Raw genomic sequence first — 12346 nt, forward strand, 5'->3', positions numbered from 1 at the left:
CAATCCTGAGCGGGCTGGCGCGGGAGGCGTATCGCGAGGCGACACTTCCGAGCGGCGGGAAACACGCGCCTGCTTTGACGTTGCGCCTTTGAGTCGCCCTTTCGCTTTGCTTTCACACACCCGAAATCTCTTGTAACACGCGTTGCTATATACTTGCCTACTGAGACGAATGGGCTTTTCTAAAATTCCGAGGTCCCTCTCTCTATTGTTCCCACTGCTGTTTTTTTTATTTTAAAAAAGGGATCTCATCTAGTGTTGCTGCTTCAAAGCAGCGGAGTTCTTTAATAGCCCAGTTTTTCGAGTGATAGCAAGGCTAGGTTCACAGCGAGCTTCGGATAGGTGAGTTTTGGACGAGTGCATGGAGCCCGTTCTTTGATGGTTTAATGCAATATTTCTCAACTTTGGCAACCCAGATTGTTGGGGGCAATTAAGCTGACTTTGTAATAATGCCGCTTGGGTTTGTGTGTGAAAGCCCTAATAAGCAGGCATATACATAGAATGAAGGCTACTGCAAAGCTTGTAAGCCGCCCTGAGTCTTCGGAGAAGGGCGGGATATAAATGGAATTAAAATAAAAAATAAAATAAAAACCCATCAAAGAATGTGGACTTCAGTTCCCAGAATCCAGAAATCACAATACTGATTGGGGAATTCTGGGAGTTGCAGTCCGTACATCTTAGGTAAAGGTAAAGGTTCCCCCGCACATGCGTGCTAGTCGTTTCCGACTCTAGGGGCCGGTGCTCATTTCCGTTTCAAAGCCGAAGAGCCAGCGCTTGTCCGAGGATGTCTCCGTGGTCATGTGGCCGGCATGACTAGACGCCAAAGGCGCACGGAACGCTGTTACCTTCCCACCATAGTGGTCCCTATTTTTCTACTTGCATTTTTACGTGCTTTCGAACTGCTAGGTTGGCAGAAGCTGGGACGAGTAACAGGCGCTCACTCTGTTACGCGGTACTCGGGATTCGACCCGCCAAACTGCCGACCTTCTGATCGACAAGCTCAGTGTCCTAACCCACTGAGCCACCGCGTCCCGTACATCTTAAGAATTGCCAAAATTGAGAAACACAGGTTTAATGTTTCCTTTGAACTTAGCAACGTAGATCAGTTGAAAAATCGTGATTAAAGTAATCACAGATAACTTTACTGTGGTTACATTAATCACAGTTTATCAACTGATATAGATATAGATATATATTACTGAGTTACTGAGATAACTGTCATGTTATGATAACTATGTCAGCCCCAAAGGTTAGTCTGTCCCTATCTTCTATTTACTTTGAGGGAAGGATATTGTATCCAACAGAAGTTTTTCTTTGACAGGAACAGCCGAAAAATAGAACTCTTTAGCAGGTTAGCTCATTTAACAATTTAAAGGAAGTTGGATTCTCACCTTGCATCAAGCCATTATTTAATCTCCCCATGAGAAATAAAGTTTGCGAAGTGTTCAACAGTGGTTGGATTCATACAACATTGTAAGGTGAAACCAAATGGGCCACACATAAATGTGAAAAATGGTGCTTAAATTTATCCTCGACTCTAGCTGAAGGAAAGCTCATTATGCAGCTTTGAATTTTATATTTGATGAGGCATGAACTAGGCTCAAGAAAACTCAAGTCTTAAACAGTTCCATTTCTTCAAAAGTGGCAAACTGCTCATGTGGTTCAACTAATGGGAAATGAAATAGTTAAAAAAATCAAAATGCGCAATAGGGCTACATTTCTGTGCCTGTAGTCATTTTTTTTTCTTGAGGAAAACACATCTAATAGGTACACTGAAACAATACTGAAAATAAAACTTTTAATCTGGTCACTCTCAGCAATGAATATTAAAAACTGTGTTTCACTGTTTTGATTGGTAAGTCTTGGAGTTCTTTAAATGCTGCCATATTGCTGGGGATTATTTTAGCCTGGAAAAGGCTGATAAGACAATCTTGTCTCCACAGAAGTTAGATTATGAAATCCCTGATCTATAGCCATGCTATAATGGAAGCTGTAGTCCAGTGAGATATCTGGGGACCCGGATTTTGGAAGAGACGGCTAGTATAAATGTGACAAAATACTTAATACTAAATCCTTAAGTGGATCACACTTAACTGCTTTGCTGAAGTTCTACTGCTATTGCCTCCTTATTTTTCTAAGTTAGGACATTTTATAAAGAATTATACATTTATGCCAAGAAATTGGTTAATTAACCTGTAGCATAATCTTCACGGTAACATTTCACTTGAATCACAATCATAAAGCATGGATTGTCAAATGTCACTGTAACTTTACCATTACTTAAAATCAGTATTTAATTATATTTATATCTATTCATTGTGTTTTTAATCATAATTTTTATTGAAATGAAGGACTGCTAATGCTTAGAAATGTAGCACAATGATTGCATTTAAAATGTATAATGTAAATAAGCTTCTCAAATTGTTTTCTGAAAAATAATAGGAGGCTATTTTTAGGTTTGTTCAGCAAACAGAATCGAAAAATAAACTCACTACTTCTGTTTTTAGCAGTATCAACTAAGTGCTGATCTGATTGTAGACTATATCTGGTTTCTTCCCAGATCCTGTGTCAAGAAAAGAATGGGCACAAATATTAGCCATTGGAATATAACTGCTTGGTTCTGTGGATGGAGCAGATAAGGTGAAGCTAGGATGGCCTAAGGCAGGTGTAGGCAACCTTGGCTCTTTTATGACTCGTGGACTTCAACTCCCAGAATTCCCTTTCATTTTCAAATTGCTAAGGGTCATTAACACTGCTATACTCTTCTACTATACAGGAAGGTTGTGCAATTTTCTGAGCAACAATATAGAAATGCTGTTTTTACACCTTCTCAACTTAGCCTACATCTGTTAGATTTCTTCGAAGTCTTCTATTCAAGTGCTAATCAAATTCAAATTGCTTTGGCTTTTTCAACCACAGTCATGGCAGCCTAAATGCTGTTCTATGTGAACGTTTGTTTGTTTCTTTGATGCTGCCCAACTCCAAACGAGTATGAGTGGCTCACAGTATATCAGATAATATAAAAGTAATAGAATAAAACGCAACAAACAGCAAAAACAAACTTGAACAGAAGGAAGACAAAGAAGAATAAGACGGCAACCTAACAGACACCCCAAAAACCCCAGAGACATCTAGCACCCAGTGAAGGAGGATCCTGGGAGAATAGCCAGGTTTTTTTAGGGCACCCTGGAATGCCAATAGGGTGGGTAATATCTGAATCTTGGGGGGACCTCATTCCAGAGTGTAGGCAACCCAACAGAGAAGCCACACTGTCTGGGTCCTGATAGATGACATTGTTTAAATCGAAAGAAGTATGCCAACCTTGTTAGCTTGAATCGGTCGGGCCAGTAACCAAAGGAGATGGGATATCTTACATATAAATGGGCCTTCTGCCATGTAGGGCTTTTACAGATAATGACCACCATTATGAATTGCTCATTGAAGCAAATTGGCAGCTAGGGTAGCTGAAGAGACGTTTTACATATATAATGATCTGTGGGAAAGACCTTGGGAGACGGAGTGAAGTGATGCTGCCTAAAGAATGGCAACATAAGACAGAGCATAGCCCACAGTTGAATAGCGGGTGGGGCAAGAGACTTAAGAAGGGATCCTCCCTAATTTTTTTGAGCTCTAAAGGAGATGGCAGGAGATTTGTATTTTCAGACTACATTCTGTTAATGTAGCTTTACAATAAAGTAGATTTAGCTTATCTATTATCTTTTGTGTTTGGTCTACCTGGTAAAACTGATAACATGAGTATTCCGAGGCACGCCCGTCCCTGCCCGTAACTGCTGTATTTGGGACCATGATGAAAGATTTACAAAGTTGAATCAACAAATGTAATGTTTGCACAAGCTAAAGTACAGGATTTCTTTTTAATTTTGTATTCTGTTTCTTGCAGAGAGGAACCCAGAAGGTTATGGAGGAAGAAAACGACCAAGACATGTAAGCTTTTTGTTGTTGTAACTGTTGTTGTTCATGTCTATAAATAAATAATAATTTATGGAATGCCTATGTTGCCTGACTCATAGTTATTCTGGTGATTTATAAATAAAAAATGTAAAAGAAGGAAAACAGCGAGACAAAATAAAGAGTAAACATGGCAAGGATAAGAAAACCAGACCGGAAGGAAGGAAAATAATCCACAATATGTAAAGGGACATTCAGTTACCCTCTCTGGAGACACGGGAAGAACCAGGTTTTCAATATCCTTTGAAACATCATTGGGGGTGGGGAGTCATCCAGATCTTCGCCGGAATCTCTTTCCAGAGAGCAGGTGCTACAGCAGAGGAAATGTGCTTCCAGGGTCCTGATAGCAGGAACTCAGAGCACCAAGCCTACAAGGTCAAATCAACTTGGCCAAATTAAATGAGAGACTGGTGGTTTTTCCAATAACTAATAAATACCCGTGTTTGTAAGACACACAGCATTGTATTTTGTTAGGCATATAAATCCAATAAATATCTGTGCTAACTCCTCTCTGTAGTTCACTAAGTGTCGCTTCTATCTTGTTAGCTTTAGGATTCTCACGCCACTGGTAACTTGTTGCTCCCGAGTACGACTTTAGCTTTGCTTCAGGGTTGCTTCTTTGAATAGCAAAGAGATCTTAGCAAGATAGACAAACCAGCATGACTGGGTGAGCCGTGGAGGAAGCAGCTGGCAAACTGAATTATTACAAAGCATAGAGCCTGGTTACTTGTGGGACTGCCTGCCTCCCATAACATCTGCCTGGCCAATTTGATCCTGCAGGGTTGGGGTTCCCCCGGGCATCTGGACAGCCCCATTCTGCTCTTGTTTAAAAGAGCCCTGAAAGCCTGACTCGTCACCCAGGGCTTCGGTCAAGGGAAAGGAGACCTCTTGCTTCACTATGCTTGCCGTCATTTATCTTTATTTTTTACGTTTTACTGATTTTATTGTGATTTCTTTGACTTGTGAGCTGCCAAGGATGGTTGAGAGTTGGGCGGCCGACAACTTGAATGGCCAGACTTTATTTATTTATTTAATGGCAAAATTTAATATAGAATGGAAGACTGGTCAAGTGAACCAGACTTTAAAAATACAATAAAAGATCATACTATAACATAGTATAAAATACTGTAAAAGACACCTGATAAAAAACCAGCTTGAACAATGAGAGAGGATCGCCGACTGCAAAGTCCTAATTGCTAAATGCTGTTTCCAGGATCAGAGGCAGATTGCCTTCTAAATACACAAGTTGGGTGCAAAACTCTTGCTTGTACGCTCACAGCTCTTTGGCATTTCTGCGGAACAGGATCTAGAGACTAAATCAGTCTTTGGCTTGCTCTAGCTAGCAGAAGGAAACTCTTAAATTGTTTAAGATGGAATCTTCAGGCATATTGGAATGTCAGGGGGCTCCGTGTATTAATTTGAATTCTATCCAGCAATGTGCTAAAAACCTGAAACCTGCATGTCAAATATACATGAAAAATTGAATAGGTGACTATAGACAATAAATTATTGTTTCTTCTAAAGCTGCTGGCACTGGGGGCTTGGAGTGTTTCTTAGGGTACTGGTGGCTATTGTTTCTACCATATCTACACTGGATCATGTGTTTAAATGCTTTTGCTATTTTTGATGTGACAATAATCCCAGGAGTTAAAAAGTTTTGCGTCCATAGTCTAGCACAGGGAGAGAGCTGTGAAAGAATCACATGCTGCCGTTCCCTCATGCAGCAGCAAGAAAGCTTGCTTCAAACTTCCTGTAAATTCTCTGATGACACCATTTAATATATCTACTCAGTATTCTCCTTTAAGGGACGTGGTGGCTCAGTGGGTTAGGACGCTGAGCTTGTCGATCAGAAGGTCGGCAGTTTGGCGGGTCGAATCCCAAGTGCTGCGTAGCAGAGTGAGCACCTGTTACTCATCCCAGCTTCTGCCAACCTAGCAGTTCGAAAGCACGTAAAAATGCAAGTAGAAAAATAGGGACCACTATGGTGGGAAGGTAACAGCGTTCCATGCGCCTTTGGCGTCTAGTCATGCCAGCCACATGACCATGGAGACGTCCTCGGACAAGCGCTGGCTCTTTGGCTTTGAAACGGAGATGAGCACCGGCCCCTAGAGTTGGAAATGACTAGCACACATGTGTGGGGGAACCTTTACCTTTTTATTCTCCTTTAAAAATATATATTGGCCTGGGATTCAGAGCAGTTGGCCCTACACATTCTGGGCATTTTGTACAATGTACCTGGTGCACAAATGCTCTGGAGCCCTGGAAAATATGAAAGTGCTGATTCAGATCCAGTAGCTTGGCTCTTTTTAGCTGCTTCTGTCCGTCGGAAGTAAGCATGCCAGGACATACTGATAGATATACTGCTTTCTTTATTAATGTATGTTGCATTTAAAATACTGCCCAGAATCTTTGGAGGTTGGTTGACGTAGACATTTGATAAATAAACAAATAATCTGTATGTTGGGTTGAGGATAACGAAAGATACCATGCATAAGTTTTGAATTTTAAAAAATGGCTTGCTGAAAGCAATGTATCCAGCTGTTCGAACGCTATCAGTTTTTATCTGTTTTAGGCTGGTTTTCTAAATTTTAGGCAGGGCTTTTAGAAAAGGAAGTATTTTAAAAGTATTTTGAGAAGTCACAGGTAGGAACTCTCAGCTAATACCTGGGCTGATTACAAAAAAAACCACACAACTAGTCAGTCCTTTAGGGATAGTTGGGATGGATTTAAGAACAATTAATAGCAAAGTCTCTTCTTAATCATTATCTCTTTTTTTAATGTTTGCAGCCCACCTGCAACTATTATTTTCTCCCACCAATTTGCATTTTGTACCACAACCTGGTTTGTGGGAACAATGGATTAATGTACCAGACTGAATACGAGTTGTGCCTTTTCTACAGAAATGACAAAAAATGCTTTCCCTGAGCTTATTCTGCCTCATTCTGAGTCATCTTTCATTGCAGTTTATTAGCTATTCTGAAAAGCAGCCCCCTCCGATGTTCCTGGCAGCAAATGAAAAGTGATATGCCACGAAAGAAGCTAGTGAATATAACTCTGGGAAAAATAACATAGGAGCAGGTTTACTATAGACAGCTGGCTGAACTTCTAACAATCTGACACGGGGCACAGACTTTTATTTGGAGAATTATTACCCTCAATGAGAAGGAATTTAGCAGCTTGAAATGATCTGGAATAGATGTCAGTGTGATCCTTGGCATGCTTATTCAGAAACCAATCCTATGTGTTTAGCACAACTCATTCTATGTGTGTGTAGTTAGTTTATAGACACGCAGCCCAGTTTCCTCTATATACCAATGCTTCCTCAGGAATAGGTCCTATTATAGCTAGGAATTTCTCCCAAGTTGTCACCAGTCTTGAATTGAGTTTTTATACTGTAAGTGTGGATTCAGCATAGGAAAAAAAAGATGTTGTTTTGGAACATAAATCAAAAACTGACTTGTTGAGAAAGAATTGGTTTGTTTCAAAAGCTTCCTTTAATATTTACTTCTTTTGAAGAATATCACGATAGGCAAACTCCAGATTCAGGTTATAGAATAAGTGTCGGAAGGAACCTTGGAGGTCTTCTAGCCCCTGCTCAAACAAGAAACCCTACACGGGGGGTGGGGGGTGGAAACGTGGCTCTTTTATGAATTGTGGACTTCCACTCCTGGAATTCCTGAGCCAGCCTGCCCTACACCATTCCAGCCAAACAGCTCTCCAGTCTCTTCTTAAAAGCCTCCAGAGATAGAGCACCCGCAACCTCCGGAGGCAGGTTGTTCCACTGATTACAGGTAACCCTCGACTTACAACCACAGTGGAGCCCAAAATTTCTATTGCTAAGTGAGACATTTGTAAAATGAGCTTTGCCACGTTTTATGACCTTTCTTGCCACAACTGCTAAGCGAATCACTGCAGTTGTTAAGTCAGTAACACGGTTGTTAAGTGAATCTGGCTTCCCCCATTGACTTTGCTTCTCAGAAGATGGCAAAAGGATAGTGTGGCTGTCCTTAAATATGAGTCCATTGCCAAGTGTCTAAATTTTGCTCACAGGACCATGAGTTTGCTGCAGCAGTTGTAAGCCACAAGTCCCTTTTTCCCCCCGTGCCATTGTAACTTTGAATGGTCACTAAATTAACTGTCGTAAGTCGAAGACTGTACCTGTGGTTTTTTCTGTTGTCAGGAAATTTCTCCTTAATTGGATCTCTCTTTGATAAAGCGTCCATCATTTCTTGTCCTGCTCTCAGGTGCTTTGGAGAATAGGTTGACTCCCCCTCTTCTCTGTGACAGCCCCTCAAATTTTGGAAGACCACGATCGTGTCACCCCTAGCCCTTCTCTACATTAGTTTAGACATACCCAGTTGTGCAACTGTTCATTGTTTGCTTTAGCTTCCAGCCTCCTAATCATCTTTATTGCTCTTCTCTGCACACTTTCCAAAGTCTCGACATTGTTTTTGTGTTGTGGTGACCAAAACTGGACACAGTATTCTAAGTGTGATCTAACCAAGAGGTCCCCAACCTTTTGGGCACCAGGGACCGGTTACGTGGAGAGAGTTTTTTCTGCTGACCGGAGGGGATATGGTTTAGTGTGCTGTCTGCATCCTGTGGATGGGGCTTTGTCCTTGTTTGTGTGACCCGGTTGCTGGCATGCTGCGGCCCAGTACTGATCCACGGACCAGGGGTTGGGGACCCCTGATCTAACCAATACAGTGTACTCCTGATACTATCTCTTTGTTGATGCAGCCTCGGACTGTGTAGGCTTTTTTGGCGGATGCAACATACCACTGGCTCATATTTAATTGCTTGTCCCCTGGAATATTTAGATCCCTCTTGCAGTTCTTAATAATACACATCCTTCCCACCATAAAAATAGAACAGAAAATGTTTGCATTTTGAAAAAGAATGCTTAGCCATACAGTGTGTTAGCATTGAAATCAGGGAGGAGCTGGTCCTATATATTTAATTAAACCGCTCTAAGCATGATATTAATCCAGGATCCCATCAGTGGTTTCAGGAAGGTCATGGAGACAGGATATAACTTTGCAGTGCCTACAAATACATGATCATGAGATACAACAAAAATTCATCTTTCAGAGTAAAAATAATTATTAATTTTTCTGTACCATTTGATATTGATTTTGGTTGTGTCTCTAAAAGCAGTGCAGGCTAATCCTTTTTAAAATGCATACTGATTTTTAACAAATCCTTATGCTATCTCTCTTCAAAACCCTTTCAGTTATGCAGTTTTACATTTTGAGGTTTGTCACTATCACAACCATTTGTAAAGGAGTTTTAATAGCAAACCTTAAAGGTCAAAATAATGAAGATGTTGGAAATTCACTGTTGGCTCTTCTGATTTTTCTGTTTCTTTCTTTTTTATAAAAAAGCAAACTTGTTTTATCAATTTAGAGGTGAATTATATGCACATATACATATTTTTTAAGATTCAAAATAGAATAGGTGAACAGGGTAAAAAGAACTCTATGTCTGAGATACTATTAAGTAACTGCTAATATTTTTTGAATACTGGTAAATGCCATATTGGTTAGGTTTTTCGGCAAAACCCCTCAGATAAACCTCAGAAATAAAGGAAGTAATATTACCTAAAAATGCCCATACTGAAAGTGATAATGTAATTATAGCAAGAACATTATAAAATAATATGACCAAATGTTCTACTTTCCTACAAAGGCATGTTGGCTTACCTCAGCTTTCTTCCTTTTCCCCACTAGTATGGAGAACAAAAATATGCCAATATTGTAGAGCAAGATAATTACTAAATTCACATACATCAAAAGGTGTCACGCTTTCTCAGATGGCCCTAACGAGTCCATTACAATTGCTTATTGATGAGGGACTTGTAACCTGTCTCCTGCAGAAGCCGCATTTGCATAAACCACCCCATCTTCTTTCTTTCTCCTCATTTCCTTTTTGAATCCTGTATTACTTGTCTATTCTCTGTACCTGATGACGTGAACCCCAACTCATGAGAGTTCATGCCTTTAATACATTTTGTTAGTTAGAAAAGATGCTACCAGCTTCCTGATTTTTCTCCACCTGGCTGTTTTTCATCTTATTAGTGACACCTTACTCCTAGGTTTTGTCTAATTCACGGGTGTCAAACTCACCGCGTCATGTGACGTGTTGCGATGTATTGCGACTTATTTCACATCGCCAGAGCTGGGGTGGCCGCGGCCTCCGCATGATGCAACCGGCCCACAGGCCGGCAGTTTGACACATCTGGATGCAAAACAGATTATAGAAGGATTCCCCCACCAGAAAAAAATGTCATGGAAAAACATAACACTACCCCATAGTGTTGTGGTACTTATGTACATTGTACACTCCAGTGGCCCTTGGAGATTTTGAGGGATTTTATTTTCCAACCTGTTGTATTAGTTAGCATCAAAATGTTTAATGTTCATGCTAAGAGCAATGGGTGGAAGTCATACTGCATAATATTTGCAATCAAAATATTCCATCCCATAATCCTTAATGGATGGGGAGGACAGGATAGAGAAAATGATGAGAGAATGAAAAATAGAAAATAACATCTCTAGCAGCTCTCCATCTATAAGAGCGGATGAATTAAGAGTCGTTGCAGTGGTACTTTCTGGTTTTTTTTTCTACTTGCAGTCAATAGGTCATTTAAGGATAACTTAGAGATCAATTCCATACTCATTCTGGGGAAGGAGCTATTTTCCCAGGACTTCATGACTGCCAAGTGGGAAAAGCAGTCATACAATCCACTCCATTTGTTATCTAGATCCCTGCCCACATTTCTAATCGATGTAAATATGCCAGTGTAGGTTTAGCTATGTTTGTTCTTAATTATTCACATTATTCAGCTGCCTTGTTATATTTATTCCATTATTGGAGAAAGAGGTTGATATCTTATTTGTACCTGAAGAGTTTAACACAGTGGTTATAACAGTCGGCTACAGCTACTAGGCCGTGTTCCAACATGGTGATATCATTTGGTCCTTGCAAGCCCTCACTCACCACAACATCACAGAGGGTTGAATCAGGATTAAACATCACGACGCAGTTTTGACCTTGATCGGAAACTAAGATGTTTCCATGACCATCCACAGTGACTCCAGAAGGGTTTTCAAAAGAGAATTTTTTCCCATGATGGGGACCTATGGTCTTCCTCAAGCTTCGTTCCCTGTCAATAATTTTGATGCAGCAGCCTTGAAACCTTCCAAACAGTTGCCCTTCTACAACTAGCAGGTCTTCATTCTGAGTAGATGATGAGAAATAAAATAAAAAAACTATGTTGGTTAACTACAGTAAGTTTAAATAAGTCTTTAAAAAAACACATATCTTTCCTGAGACTGATCCAAGTATGGACAAGATGCTATAGTATCTGGCTACAGATAACCAATATATATGAACTATTCCATCAAAAGTAAGACTGGTCTTTTCAGTAGCTTTGGCACTGAAATCCATTGAGAGGCATCTACTAGAGCAGAGGTGGGGAATGATTGGCTCAGGAATTCTGGGATTTGAAGTTCACAAATCATAAAAAGGGCCATCGTTTCCCACCCCCTGCAGTAGAGTGACACATTGGATATTGCAAGTAGAGCTGGTTAGAACTGGGATGCTCTTACAACAGATTTAAATAAGGATGTCAGGAGAACACAAGCATATTGCATAGAAATACTGTCTCATTTTCTGAGTCTGCAAATATTTGTAGTTATTACTTGTGTTTCTATACTTATACTTTATGCTAAAATGTTACATCTTCTCTGCTACCAATCCCTCTATGAATATTGAGCAAACCTTTTGCCTTTCTGGGCATCCAATCATACCTCATTGATAGCCATACGCACTGGCCTGTGGAATCCCTCTATTGACTGTGTCTTCAGGATAGCATTCATTCTCCAATCCACTCCAATGATGTTGATTTTCCCTCCATTGGTCCAGTCAGACACTGCAATTTTATTGGACTTCAGGACTGTTATCCCATATGAATAAGGCCAGGTGATTTTCGGAGACTTCAGTTCATGGATCAGATCTCCATCCTTAGAGAAGATCTGGATGATTTTAGTACCGTTGGTCACAAGTAACACACCATTTTTCATGCATGTGATATCTCCAAGCCCTTTTATTGGTTCAAAGCCATATGAAAACCGTTGTTTAGGGCGACCGTCAGTGCTGTAGATCTGGATATTCCCAGTACCACTGTCTTTCACTAACAAATCACCTTCAAGGTTTGTTGTCAGACTGGTTGGCCAGATCAACTTCCCTGGATTTGTACCAAAGCCACCCACAATTTTTATTAGGGAATTGTAATAAATCTTCTGGATTCCGGAGAGTTTCCATTTGTTATTAAAGCGGAGAGATTTTTCTATCTAGGAAAACAAACAGGAAAATGGAT

The 12346-nt window shown here is 40.3% G+C and overlaps 1 long non-coding RNA gene across 1 annotated transcript; it reads right to left on the reverse strand.

The window, feature by feature from the left end:
* Nucleotides 1-10090: 10090 nt before the first annotated feature.
* LOC308664125 lies at nucleotides 10091-11858 on the reverse strand. The gene is made up of 3 exons (XR_014025609.1): nucleotides 11778-11858; nucleotides 10966-11205; nucleotides 10091-10203 (listed from the first exon to the last, which is right to left on the reverse strand). It is a non-coding gene; the product is annotated as an uncharacterized lncRNA (long non-coding RNA).
* Between the last annotated feature and the right edge of the window lie 488 nt (nucleotides 11859-12346).

Source organism: Vipera berus (assembly GCF_964194415.1).
Source record: "Vipera berus genome assembly, chromosome: 2".
In the NCBI taxonomy this organism is placed as follows: Eukaryota; Metazoa; Chordata; class Lepidosauria; order Squamata; family Viperidae; genus Vipera; species Vipera berus.